The sequence below is a fragment of the Coturnix japonica genome, chromosome 3 (genome assembly GCF_001577835.2).
Source record: "Coturnix japonica isolate 7356 chromosome 3, Coturnix japonica 2.1, whole genome shotgun sequence".
Classification (NCBI taxonomy): domain Eukaryota; kingdom Metazoa; phylum Chordata; class Aves; order Galliformes; family Phasianidae; genus Coturnix; species Coturnix japonica.
In genome coordinates this window covers 78,892,134-78,906,794 of record NC_029518.1, presented here as the reverse complement: position 1 = coordinate 78,906,794, position 14,661 = coordinate 78,892,134, and the positions used below count along the sequence as shown (strand labels likewise).

General features: G+C 36.4%; 1 long non-coding RNA gene across 2 annotated transcripts in view; it reads left to right on the top strand.

The window, feature by feature from the left end:
- The window catches only part of LOC107312090, a 32,244-nt gene extending 21,115 nt beyond the window's left edge, over positions 1 to 11,129 (top strand). Inside the window, exons 2-4 of one of the 2 annotated variants that reach the window (XR_001554396.2) lie at positions 7,267 to 7,379; positions 10,507 to 10,649; positions 10,733 to 11,129. This is a non-coding gene — a long non-coding RNA (uncharacterized LOC107312090). Of the gene's footprint in view, positions 1 to 7,266; positions 7,380 to 10,506 lie in introns of both variants that reach the window. The other variant, XR_004306735.1, reaches the window with a different exon arrangement.
- Positions 11,130 to 14,661: the final 3,532 nt, after the last annotated feature.

Genomic DNA, 14,661 nt, shown 5'->3' with positions numbered 1-14,661 from the left:
ACTTCTGTAATTTGTCATAAACAGTAGCCTTGTACTCCAGGACATATGTAAGCAGGCTGATAAAGAGAATAATACTTTAAGCAACTTTCCCACATATCTTGCATTTAAATAACGTGAGGTAGTTTCATAAGTTACTTCAGCAAAGCTGTAAATACTCAATAGTTTTTCCTTGCAACTGATATGAAGGTTGATGTAGTAATACACTTCACCTGCAGACGAAAATTAATTAGAAACAAATCATATTTTTTTTTCAATGAGAAAACAAGTCTTAAGTCAAAGCTTCTTTTCTCCAAATCTCTGTTATTGCAAGCAGATCCCTCACCAACAACTGGAAAGTATATTCTATTCATTGGAAGTAGAGGTTATGTTTTTCAAGTAATATTTAATTTTCTTATCTAATTGCTTTGGTATAAACAAGATACAAAAGCTTTTGCTGCCTAAAACTCCTAACAATTTCCATTTTACATTAAATTAGTTTTATATTAAATAGTACTTTTGAAAGGAAATAATGCGTCTGCAGATGGTGCTGAATTGCATGAAATTAATTAGTACATGTGCAGGTTCTCAGTAATTAATTCCATTGAGACCTGTGAAACCCATTGTGAGCTGAATTACATGCTTTTTAGTCTTTCCTTTTCTACCTGAAAATTGCTACATTGTTTTTTAAGCCAAGTTTAAATGTGTCAAGGAAAATACATGAAAATCATCCAAGAAAATGTATTAGATTTTTTTCATCACAATTACTGTATAGAGAAAGCAAGCACTTACTGATCTTGTGCTACTACAGTGACCAATCACTTATAAATTTCCTTTTTTTCTGGGAAGTAATTATCTGCTATTGATGTCCTGAATACTCATAATTCCCAGGATCAGCATTCTGTTCCTGTGCAGGTTTACAGATAATAAATACAAATTCACACACATTGGTACTTGTAACAAACATGAAAAGTCTTTTCTGTCATTATAGTGACATGTCTTATGGCTTCCATAACATGTTCAGGCATTGCTACTCAACTGATGAGTTTAGGATACAGAGCAAGATGTTCAGGTCTTGCATTTAGGCAAGCTGGAAAGAAAGGGATGTGTTTTCAGAGCACATACATGCTAGATTTGATGCTAAAGACAAAAGAGACCTTAGGGTGTGAATCCTGACAATGCACGGATAAAAGCCAAGTACTTAAGTGGTCAAATCAGAAATGGACTGTACACAGACATAGAGAAGAATGTGGAAATATGTAGCTTTAGAGCAATCAACAGAGCCTGCAAGAAATTCAGGAGTTTAAAAGGGGTTTTAAAGGATGAAAATCTTGGAAGAATATGCCTAACCTCTTCATAACCTTTAACCCACAGTAGTAAGGGAGCTAAAGATGACATGAAGAAATTCCAACAGTAAAGGTACAGCAGAGAAGAGGTGTTGTGGACTGACTGTAGCCCCCATTCCCTGTTGCTCTGCACTGCTGGATGGAGGTGATACAGGAGATAATGCATATGTTTGGGGAGGGAGGGGAGGTGGGAAGAGTTGTTTTATTTTAGCTTTTCACTGCTCTGGTCTATTATCACAGTAGGCAAAAATTACATTAATGTCCCTGCACTTTTTTGCCCATGACAGTAATTGTTGAGCAATTTCCATGTCTTATCTCAAGTCATGAGCTCTTTTTCATTGTATTTTCTCCTTTTCCTTTGAGGAGGGGGAATGAGAAAGCAGTTGCAGTGGAGTTTAGCTGCCCATTACAGTGAAATCACCACAGCACCAAAAAGAAAAAAAGGTTGAAGACTCCACAAGTTACATCTACCTGTTAGTCAGAGTGGTCTGTGGGAAGTAACCATAAAGTCTACAAAGGGTACAGTTTTGAAAAACCTCTGATGTTAATATCACTCTACTGTTTCCAGCTGGCCATTTAGTCTAGATTCAGTAGCATGAATGACAACCTTCAGTACCATGTCAGATGCAGCCATCTAGGATCAGGCCAAATCAGCATAGGTTCACAAAAGGCAAGTTCTGCTTAATCAACCTGGGCATCTATGATTGAATGACCCTCATTCAATAATAATAACATAGCCAGCAGGAGCAGGGAAGTAATCATCCCTCTGTACTCTGCACTGGTGAGGCCATACCTTGAATACTCTGTTCAGTTTTTGAGCCCTCACTGCAAAAACGACACTAAGGTTCTGAAGCACGCCCAGAGAAGGGAATCAAATCTTCTGTTGTCTGGACCACAGGTCTTATGAGGAGCAGCTGAGGGATCTGGGATTGTTTAGTCTTGAGATGAGGAGACACAAGGGTGACCTTATTGCCCTCTATAACTATGTTAAAGCAGGTTGTGGCAAAGTATTTGCCTCTTCTCCTGCTTAACTAGCAATAGGACTAGAAAGAATGGCCTCATGTTGTGCTGGGGATTATTCAGTTTGGGTGTTAGGAAAATTTCTTCTCTGAAAGAGTGGTTAGGCACTAGAACAGGCTGCCCAGGGAAGTGGTGGAGTCACTGTCCTTGGAGGTGTTCAAGAAATGTTTAGATGTTATAATAAGGGACATGGTTTAGTGGGGAAATATTGGTGGTCAGTGGATAGTTGGGCTGGGTGACCTTGAAGGTTTTTTCCAATCTTGATGATTCTATGATTCATGCTGTGTTTTGCTCTTGCTCTCAAGCAAGGTCTATGCAGCAAAAATAATTTGTCTACATCACATGTAGTAGCTGAAATAATTCACCATAGGATGATTTGAGTGCGACATCATGGGTCTACAGTCTATCAAGAAGATATACACTAATGTGCATACTTTTTGGCACTAGTTTGAACCTTCAGACTTACAATTTTTTTTCCTATGACTGAAATAGAAGACTTCCATGGACTTTATTTTTTAAAGGTAACAGTGTAGAAGAGCCCTATTTCAAGCTGAACAATAACATCTTCAGCACATTTGTTATGTTATTGTTTGTTGTGTTATTTAATCAGGGAAGTTCCTGTAAATCAGAACATTTTAGATCAATATGTGGCTAAAGAATAGATTGAAAAAACAATAATCTAAACAATTATCAGGTTGAATTGAATTTTAGCTCTTGTCTCAGCCTTTATCCCCTTCTACATTTTAGGAGAAAACAAATGGGAAGGGTGGGGGGATGGGTAGGTTTCCAAGTGCCAATTCTGATAAAATAGGTAAGAAATAAATCTACTCTTCAATCAAGAATCAGAACAAAAAATGAATAAAACTGTCTTTTTTCCAAAGTCACTAATACAAAGTTGATGCCTTAAGTTCAGCAGTCCCTTAGAAGACTGAAGGTGGAAAGAAACCTGGAGAAGGGAACAGCATTTTCTCTGCCTCAGGCAATAAGGATACATGACTCACTGGCCTTTCTACTTTTTGCAGAATGAGGGTTTGTGCTTCTGTAACCTTTCAGTCCAGACAGCAACTGGATAAATGCCAAGGAAAACATGATTTGCTTTCTAAATCATAGGGCAGGCTATGAACTAGACTAGTCAAAAACAGAAAGTGTTTTTTTCCTTCAAAAACCCCTACTGCAACCCCTTGCAGTAACAGATGTTGTACTGATTTAAGTTTAGAATTTTTCTCTGTATATCGCATGTAAATCATTCTGAGCTTTTACTTCTATCATGAAATAAGCAAATTATTAAACTACTTCTAGTATTTCATTAACTGCTACAAAATACAGTTTGGATGTTTGGACTTCACAGAGTCTTCTAGCACTAAATTTAAAATGACTCAGCATGTCATAAGGAATGTGTTCTTAATGCTAAGCAACTGCTTTAACAGTTATGTATATTAGTGGTTATATTGTGAAAGGCACGTATGAATTATTGATATGCTATGGGCTCCTTAGTTGTGACTCCCAGACAGTTCCCAGGTGTTCATTCTGCTTTCATTATGAAACTGTGAGAAGGTAAGCGTGTTACCCCCAAATAGCTTTATGGTTACTGAATCCCTTTTGGAACTTCAGGGTAGTGATTGGCTAGTATCTGTCTGGTACCCCATCTCACATGCAGAATCAGGCCCTTACTCTTGTTAAATTCCATGGAGTTGGTGTCAGCCCTCTGATTTGTCATTCTCTCTCTACAAGGCTTCTCTACTCTCAAGGGAGTCAACAGATCTCCATAATTCAGTGTAGTCTGCAAACTTAGAATGTCTCAGTCTTTGTGAAAGAATGCCTTAAACTGTGTAACTCAGGACTATTCTGATTGCATAGTATACAAAGTAGACAATGTTTATTTGAATTTGTCCACACATATGGACATAAACATCTATTGCACACAGGCTGCATTTGCAGCATGAAGATGATGCTGGAACTAAGATTGTGATGTTAGCTCTTAATTGCCTTTTAGTATACATGCCTAAAGACACATGCTTAAGCAATGCTCTTGTAGAACATTATACGCCGTTTTAAAAATGTCATTTTACAAGTTGATATACTCTCAGATTTTCTTTCTCAAGTATTTGGTTATCTAAATAACAGTTTACTGTTTTCTTATTTTAATTAAAATGCCAAAATATTGATAGCAGTGCAAATAATTTTTCAATTGGGAAAATTCCATTTTCAATTTTTTGGAACTAAAAATGACCTAAAATTTAAAATAAGGGTTTTTGTTTGTTTGTTTGTTTGCTTGTTTGTTTTTATGTCTTCCTTAGTCTTCTTGTTTACAATCTGGGCAAATCATCTAAGGGTCTTGTGGTTTTACTTCCTCATTCAGAAAATACTGTTGATCATACTTATCTGGATGAATTCTTTATCTTAATTAAAATGTATTTATTGTCATTGGAAAAGTACTTTGAGTTCCACAGATGGAAACTATAATATAAGTGCAAAGTGTTTTTTTCTGTTATCTAACTAATCTATTTTATCAGAATTACAAAGATGCAAGAGAGAGATGGATGCAGATGTATGTCTGTATAACAGCTATTCTAGCCTCCTGGGAGCAAGATAACATTTTTTTTTCCTGAGAGGACTGATCTGTTCAGAGATTAGATAATCAAACAGTAACACATTATACCAGCAAGGTGTTTTAAAGGAGAGCCTTGACTAAAATTAAAGATACTCTTTGGCTACCCTGAAACCATCAGCATGACATGAGAAAGGCCATGATAAAATGAGAATTAAAAATAATTGAACTTATAAAAGAAGAAGGTGACTGCAGTGAATCATGTTCTGCTCAGGTATACTGATAGAAAGCCAGAAGAGCTGCATTTAAAGCAAAAATATTTAGGATAAGAGGACCTCCAGCTTCATTAAAAAGTACATTTCCTAGATTGTGTTTCTGTGATTTCACACCTCATAAACCTGAAAACAGAGTCCATGCTAGATAGAGAATCTCTTGAACACTCCAAATTCTTTCCATATGGAGATAGCAAGAAAAAAGCTTAGCTGCTTTCTCCCCTCTCCCCAGGGCTCTTCCTTAAAAATTGAGAATGGTAATGATGGGATCCCCCTAACAAGATGTAACAAACACACACATCAATGTAAGGAGAACCAAGGCATGTTGGGGTAGTTCATGGTTGGAGACTTGTGATAGACAGTTTTAATATCTTTGGAGAAGATGTGTTAGGAATATAAAGGCTAGGGAGAGGGAAATGTTCTCTGAAAAATATAGCAGCTCAAATCTAGGAAGCTCTTGCACAGGTTACACAACATCTTGTGGATAGGAGATTGTGGGTCAAGATCAGAGTAAAGACCAGAGGGTAGCAGTAAGGTAGGATTCCATGGTGGGAGACCCTGTGACTTGTGTGGATAAGCAGACAAAGCCTTTTTTAAAGAACTCTAGGAAGTTTCTTAAACACTCTAAAGGACAGGGCCAACATTCAGGGGGATCCAAACAGTCTGGAGTATTGGTCTGAAAGGGACATCAGATAGTTAAACAAAACCAGAAAGCACTGCATGTGCTACAGGCTGGGGCTGCATGGGAATAGCTCTGCAGAAAAGGACTGGGAGCTGTTAGTTGGCAGTGCGCCACTCATGAACCTGCCATGTGTGCTCACAGAAAAGATGGCCAACAATATCATAGGCTATATTGAGAATTGCGTCCAGTAGACAGAAGGAACAGAATATCCTCCTCCATTTTTCAGTGATTTTCAAGACTGGACTAGATAAAACCCTGAGCAAATGGATGTAATTGCTTGAATGGTCCCGCTTTGAGCAGAAGTTTGAACTGGAAACCTGCTTGGGTTCTTTCATATTCTATGAATCTATGATTCTCTATTAGAACTATTCACAGAATTACAGAATCACAGAATTATCAAGGTTGGAAAAGACTTAGAAGATCATCTAGTCCAACCATTAATAATAATTCCCAGCTAAATCATATTCCTCAACAGAACATCCAAACGTTTCTTGAACACTCCTATGGTGACTCCACCACCTCACTGGGCAGTGCATTCCAATGCCTGATTACCCTTTCCGAGAATTAATACTTCCTAATGTCCAGCTTGAATCTCCCCTGGAGCAGCTTAAAAGACAAATGCTGATTTTTGAAGATTTGGATAATTTCATTTAATCACTAGTTTTTTTCTACTATGCCTCTCACTTTGAAAGTCTTTACAGTGACTTGAACAAGGGTCATGCAGGCATTATCTCCAGTGATTCAAATGCTTAATCTCCACTGCTTTCTAAGGATCTCAGGCACTTGGATATATACGAGGAATTTGGACTAAGGATCCTCCTTCTCTTATCCCCCCTAAATATGCAGTTCATTCCTTTACTGTTTTTTTCTCCGATGGGCAAAGAAATAAAATAATTTATGAGGAATAATAGTTTTTTCTTATTATAAATATTAACAGGAGCAACTTAAAATATACCTGACACCTCATGGGAGACTAATGAAAAGAAGAGCAACAGGAAAATTATAAGACAGCACTGCAATAGCAGTTTGTTTTCTAGCTCTTGCTGCACAATTACATAAGATACATTTTATTAAGAGCCTGTCAAGTACTCTGGCAAGCTCAAAGAACATCATAAGTGAAATGAAAGAAAATGTATCTCATGTCCTAGAAGCAGATGGGAACTTACTCTTTAAAAAATATCACTATATTACTTAAATCTTTGTTTCTTGCTATTATCCATGGATTAAATATGATTAAAAATTGTGGAGATTTCATGGGGAAGGGCATGGTGAAGAATGGCATGGAAGGGTTTAAACATGGCTACATTTTTCTAGAAGGCAGTATAAAGCTCCAAATCAGAGTGCAGATAAATTGCATGACTGAACATGAAGATGAATACTGACAGGTGCAGGAGGAGGATTTGTTTTTTCTCTTTTGGGCAGGATGGAATAGAAGAGATATAACTAAAAGAATTTTAAGAGGGATTCTGAAGGACACATCCTGTCTTAACACTACAATATGGCCTTGAGGAAAACAAAACAACACTAAAAGCATGGTGAGTATACTGACTGATAGTGCTGTAACTTCAGGATTATTTTTCTCTGGAAGCTTACTCCTGCATCTAGAGACTCAGAACATTCTTCATAAAAGCAGCAGAATGCGTCAAATAAATCAAAATGAATCAGCTGCTAACTTTTGCTTCTAATTGCCTTGTTGCGAACACGAAGGTCAGAAAGGTTAATTAACATTGCTGCTCCCCTACTTTAGCAAAATGACTTAGGTGTAGAAATTTTTGTTCACTGCATGCAGTATGATCAGGGGCTGCTAAGCTCCATTCAGACAATGAATTTACTTGCTCCATGGCACATCTGAGAACAGAGCTCTAGCTTGTTTGACTTGCCTCAAATGATGGAGGTCAGGATGACGGGCAAGATAAGGCAAATATTAGGATCCTGAAATACACAGCATTCTACAAAACTGGAAACCAAGGAAGAATTTGGAACATTTCACTCAGACAAAAATAACTCCCACAACTGTCAATCTGTAGTTGTTCAAAGTTTGAAGTCATACTTTGGGGCTGCCCAGTAAGTTTGTTCTAAATCTAATAGGGTACTCAGTCTTTTACAGCAACTGAGAAGCTTATTCATTTAGTATGAATGGTCGTTACAAAAAGACCTAAATGTGTAAAGGCAACAGTAGATCACAGTGGAAAGCATCCAGATGGGTTTTAAATATCTCCAGAGGAGAGTCTGCAACCTCTCTGGGCAGTCTGTTCCAGTGTTTTGTCAACCTCACAGTAAAGATGTTGCTCCTTAAGTTCAGATGGAACTGCCTGTCTTACAGTTTGTGTCCATTGCCCCTTGTTCCATCACTGGGCACCACCAAAAAGAGCCTGGCTCCATCTTTTTGACATCAACACATTAGATACTTCTATGTTGTTAAGATCCCCACTCAGTCTTCTCTGGGCTAATTTCTGAGTAATCATATCATTTGCTACCCACATTTTAAGAGAGTTGAATAATTGATGCCAAAAAGTATAAAAACAGCTGATCAGGAAAGTTCCCAATATTGTATGCTAGTAACACAGTAAACCTGTAGGAAGTGATGTTTCTTCTGGTGACTTAAATAAAACAAGTTGATACAGGTAATGTAAAAAATAAGCTATCCGTGTACCTTGTGATCATATCAAGATAGTCTAACCATGCTGCTTACATATAAGTAAGTTAACAGTATGTCATCTCATGTTGGTGTTCATGTCAAAAAATACACAATAAACCTGCAAAATATCTTTCCAAGGTATCTGAGTAATGATGAGCCATTTTTCTTAAGCAACATCTCAGAGTAATTGATGACCTTTGCAATCAGTTGATGACCTTGAATTGAAAATGAGCCCATTTGCTGCTAATATGAGTGTTTGACATACTGTTAATAGAATATGGGGACATTTAAGAAACTCTAGAAACAAACTGAAAAAAAATGACCTCTTTTAAGTATAAGTAACTTCTGCTTTCTTTATAAATCACCTTCTACATTAGCTGAATTTTTCACTAAGATTTCAAAGTGTCATATATAGGCTTGGGAAAGAGTAGCTGGGAAGATGCACAACAGGAAGGATCTGTGGGTGCTGTTTGACAGCTGGCTGAACATGAGCTGGCAGTCTGCTTAGGTGTCCAAGAAGGCCAGTGGCATCCTGGACTTCATCAGAAATAGTGTGGCCAGCAGGACTAGGGAAGTGATTGTCCTCTTGTACATAGCATTGGTGAGACTACACCTCAACACTCTGTTCAGTTTTGGGTCCCTTACTAAAAGAACATTATGGAGTTACTTGAGCATATGCAGAGAAGAACAGTGAAGCAGGCAAAGAGACTAGAAAACAATGATTATAAGAAGAGGCTGAGGGATATGAGGTTATTTAGTTTGGAGAAGATAAGGCTGAAGGGCGACCTCAATTGCTCTGTAGAACTACCTGGAAGGAAGCTGCAGAGGGGATGTCATTCCTGTGAAGAGGGAAAGTGCTCAGAACAGTGATCTTACTCAGAAGGGGTAAAGGTTTTACAGGGATTACATGATTACCATGTACCCTTCATATGCTTCCTTGCCGCCTTTGGTATTGTAATTTTCTGGCCCGAGAAATGAAAACATGAAAACACATTTTTCTCATTCTCATTGTCTCTTATGATGTTATTCAATAGATAATGTATTCTCGTGGATAAATTTCAGATGTACTCAAAGAGATAAGTATTTTTCAAAATTGCTACTTGAAGATTGACCTGGTGATATTTTGTTTATACACTACAGGAATCATACTAGTGAGACTTCAGTTGAATGTTTGCTCTTTCCATGTTGTTTACAGATGAAGCAAGTATTCACCCTTCCTATACTTTAAGTGAATTTATTTAGAAATCAACTTTTATGCTGGCATTTGATATTACTGATCTGCAGTGCCATGTTGCATTGCTTATACTGGGGTGCTTATGAAAATGTACTGGCTTAACCCATAGACTATGTAAACACATGAAGGAGCAATAAGGACATTTTTTGTTCAGATTAAGTTCATAGTCTTTTTTCTACATTAAAATATGGGCAAGATTCTCTGTATCACTAAAAGGGATTATAGTACTGTATGGAACAACTGTAGTATTCAGAGACCATATGCAAACTGTCACTTTGACAGATGTATTCTTCTAGTCTGTTATGATGATAATATAATGGAAAAGGTAAAGATCCAAAATTTAGTTCCCAGTTGACTTTTCAGATTTCTACAGTGTTACTAATAAATACACATAGAGTAGCTTCTTATTCTATATTTACAGTTATTAAAACTTTTTCTTTAAATTAGGAATAGTTTCCAAGAATAACTAACTGTATGTGCTTTTTTCAACAATTTGGCTGCATATCCTCTCTGATGGTTTTAATTCATTTGGCTGACTACAGCCATGTCTAAAAGCAATGTAGGCTGAACGTTATTTGCTCCTGAGCATAACCAATTAAACCCTTATGAAAAGCCAGGTTTGTATCAGTTATCTGAACCTGTAACAGGAAGTAAGATCAATGCAGAAGTAAAATAAATAAAATAAATAAAGTCTGTAAAGTCTGTATCTCTGGAGTTACTGCTGTGCCTGAGGTTTTAGGACTCCTAGTAACCTTTGGCTTTGCTGTACTTCATTCCTTTCTCTCCCCAGGTATCAGTATCAGCAGTCACTTCAACTTGCAAATGGATTGTTGAAGGTCCATAGACAGGAGTGAAAAATGGTAACTGGTACCAACCTTTCTAAACATGGGATGTAATAGAAGAAGTTAACAGATGAATTTCACTGTGTAACTAGTATGTATGTCCAGCGTCTCTACTATTACTGTCTAATTCATTTGTCTTTGGAAATAGCATCGCGCTTTTTCATGTCTTCATAGGCCCATCTATCACACCTGAAAACTGCTTCTGAGAGGAAATCTGGAGGAATTCCCTTCTAGACGCCAGAAGAGCTTAGCATGTAGATTTTTAAGACAAAATGACAGGAACTGATCATATAGATAATTAAGCCTATCATAATAATTTTCCAAATCTGGAGAAATAGATGCATGCCTTAAAGCTGCCTTTTTTTCCCAACTACTCTTGTTTTTGTTAGTGAAGTGAAATACCTTCCCAGAAAACCTTGCTTCCCCTGAGTTTATTACTGTACTGACAACTGAAAACAAAATAATTCTTGGTCTCTTTCTCTGTGTTACTGTATTAGATGCATCTTGAGCAAAAGAAAAAAAAAGAAAGTAATTGCTCTGCTTTCAGAATAAAATAATCTGTTTACTTTTAGAATAAAATAATGTGTCCATTTTCTTCCAATTCCAATTTTTCATTTTGTTCTGTTTTTTTGGTTGTTTTTTTGTTGTTTTTTTTTGTTTTTTGTTTTTGTTTTTTTGTTTTGTTTTGTTTTGTTTTGTTTTGTTTTTGGAGGATAGGATACTTTAGGAGAAAAACTGAATTAGTCTCGATCTTAACGAAGGCCACATGTGCACTGTAATAATAACTTTCTTTAACGCTGTGCAATGTATATAATAATCTTTGAAAAGCTGACCATTTCAATTTTTGTTTCTCCTAGGAGAAAGTGGAGGGAAATGGAAAAGCAGACTGTACTGACGTAGTGTTCTTTAAGCCAGTTAGAAGGAACTAAATAAATTTGTTCCTAAGAGGAACAAATATTCTTAAGTAATTTTGGGATGTTATCTCTGCTAAGCAGCTAAGCCCCATACAGCTGCTCACTTGCAACCACCCTAGCAGAATGGGTGAGAAAATCTAAAGAGCAGAAGTGAGATCTTAATAGACAAAGTAAAACACTTTGCATGCAAACAGAATAAGGAATCTGTCCAGTGCTTCCCATAGGTGGGCAGATATTCAGCCATTTCCAGGAAAGCGGGGCTCATCACAAGTAATAATTACCTGGGAAGACAAAAGCCATCACTCCGAATGTGTGTTACTGGAAGGCTACAATGAACCCAGAGTCTGACAGAAGTCCAGCTCCCTCAACCATTCTTCATAGGAGAGGTGCTCCAGCCCTTTGATTGGTTCTCCTTTGGATCTGCTGCAACAATTACTTGGTTGTATAACCAAACTATTCACAGAGCACAGCAGATACCTTGGAAGGATAATTTCACTCTAAGTTTACAGATATAGTAGAAGGAATCTTTGGATCTTGTGCCACTGAAACCAGTGATAATTTCTTTATTTTCAAGGTGAGAGCACTGTTTTCTATAAATGTTTTTAACAATTTCCAGTTGAGAACCTAATACTTTCTTTTTTTTGTCTCATCTGTCTTCAAGCTAAGGAAATACACCATATATCTTTTTGTTTTGTTCTCATATCTTAAAGCCTGATTCTGAAACGATGATCAAGTGGTATATCATCTGTTAAGCATCACATGTTAATCTTGCCTGAATTTTTGTAATATAGTTTTTCCAATTATGCTTTAGGGTATTTAGTGCATGCCATCTGTCTGGAAGAACAATCACATATAAAGCAATGAGCTTTTTATTTATTTATTTTTTTTTCCTGCTGCATCCTGTGAAATAACTGGATGATACTGCAATCTTCAAAAGCAAGACAACTAGATACATATAACAAATCCTTTTCTCCCCTCTTCCCCCTCCAAGATGTACTGTAATGAAATAGACGATGCGTTGTAAGAACTTAACATTTGGTACACGTTCTTAAAAAAAGCATTCACTCTCATGCAGTAATTTAAATAGTTTACATGGATATATTTTCTCGAGATGCTGTGGACTCATTTCATATTACTTGAGGCAGATTATGAATTCCATCTTTTATAACCTATTTTTAGCTATCTGCATTCTGAAGCTAGAAGATGAAGATATTGAAGTGGTACAATCATCTAGTTGATGACGTACAGTAAAGGTGACGCTATGAGACTTGTCTCCACATATTTTGTTACAGTGTTGCATAAATGGCCTTGTTTTAAATCAGAACCATTGGTTTTCTTTAAAAAAGAAAAGGAAGATTATGTTCTGTGAATCTTGCATTAGTCTTGGAACTTAATGATGATTTTGCCAAGCACACAAAATGTTAAGAAGAATCCTGTGCCCTCTTGCTAAATCGTAGTCAAAGAAAAAAATGGAGGAAAAAAATGAGCCCTTTTTAGAGTTCTTGTTCCATGGCAAAGTAACATCCTATTTATTAATAAGAAAGCATATAGATGAATGGTACAGTCTGAAGCCAGTGAAACGTTTGAAACACAGAGAAAGTTTACAGATACAAAAAACTGTCATTGCTCAGTAGGAAAAAACTCTCAGCCATTCCTTAGGTGAGGAATTTGTGTGCAGAAAGAACAAAGAATGTCTGGGCAGAAAGACAAAGGAAGTGAAGTAACTGGGGTACACTGTGGGTAAAGTAATTAATATGAATGATCTTGGAAGTGAGCTACTTTTAAACAGTATATTTCAGTGAATTAAAAAAATAGTTTTCAATGACTCAAACAGTTGCATTTTATTGAAAAAAATTATAATTGCTATGCATATATTTTTATTAAGCATAGGTTTGATGAAGGTTATTATTTTCTCTGGTTTATTATAATATTTAAAAACTCTATCCTCACCTAAGTAATTCATCCTTGTACTTACGCATAATGTACAAATAAAAGCAGAAAAAAATATTAGTATAAATGAGGTTGTGTGACTGCTAAGTAAAATTAAACTAATCAAATAAATGTTTACTCTTTGTGTTTTTTTTTTCTAAGTAGAACATCTGGCTCTGTAGAGCAACAAATAGTCACATATTATGTGTTGAAATTGGGAAAAGTTTAGTTAATATTAACCTACTTAAAAAACTCTTAAATATACATCTATTATTTCACAAATAAAACTTTTACTGTCAAAAAAAAAAAAGCATGAAAACCTTTTAGGAGTTCAGGTATCTTTTTCAATGGAATTTTTAAAATGTGCAAAAATATGTTCTTTTATCTCTTTTGTATAGAAAGGCAATACTGACTTTTTTTTGGTCTTTGATAATACAGTTACTCTGATGCTAGTTCACCTTTCATAGTCATAATCTATAATATATATGTATACAGACACAGGTGCATACATATTACGATAATTAGACTTTTGTTGTTCCCCTTCTTCTAACTTTATTTGGCTATCAAGTAACCTCATTCAGCTTTTTCCAGTGCTCATGGAAATCTCATCATTATCAGAATTCTTCTTGAGAGTACCCTTAGAATCTGTGGGAAAAATGTTGGCCACTAAATCAAAAGAAACTGGAGAGGGGTCATTTTAAATCCATTGCCACTTTCCTGTAACATCTCTTGTGACTGCACAAGATTTTTTTTCTGACTACTTTCAATCTAAAATGCGTGCTGTTAGCTTGCAAACAGTTCATAATTTCATAATAAAAAGAGGTTAGCAGGAGACCAAAAGATCTCACAGGTTAAATCCAAACCTCCATTTACATGCTGATCCACACACTGCTTTGCAGAAGAGCTTTCTTTGGCTGCTGCAGTGCAAGCACTCTGTCTGCCTTCTAGGACACTTTGCCTTTTTGAGTATGCAGGCAACATTTTCCTGTTCTTCAGAAGAATGAAGTAAAACCGATTAGATTTGTTCTCAGTCTGGGAACAGGAAATTAACTTTGAAAATGATTTAAATGTCTTGCCTGGGGAGGGACTTTTGCCACTCTGAGTTCAATAGTTCAATCTGACAGAACTCTGCTCCAGATTTCTAATGCATAATAGTTAGGTGTAAGGGATGGAAATCAGGTGGAATTTATACATTAAATTAGCTGAATTCATATATTGAGGTAGCTGCATGTTGTTGTTCTGCTGTTATCAGGAAAACCT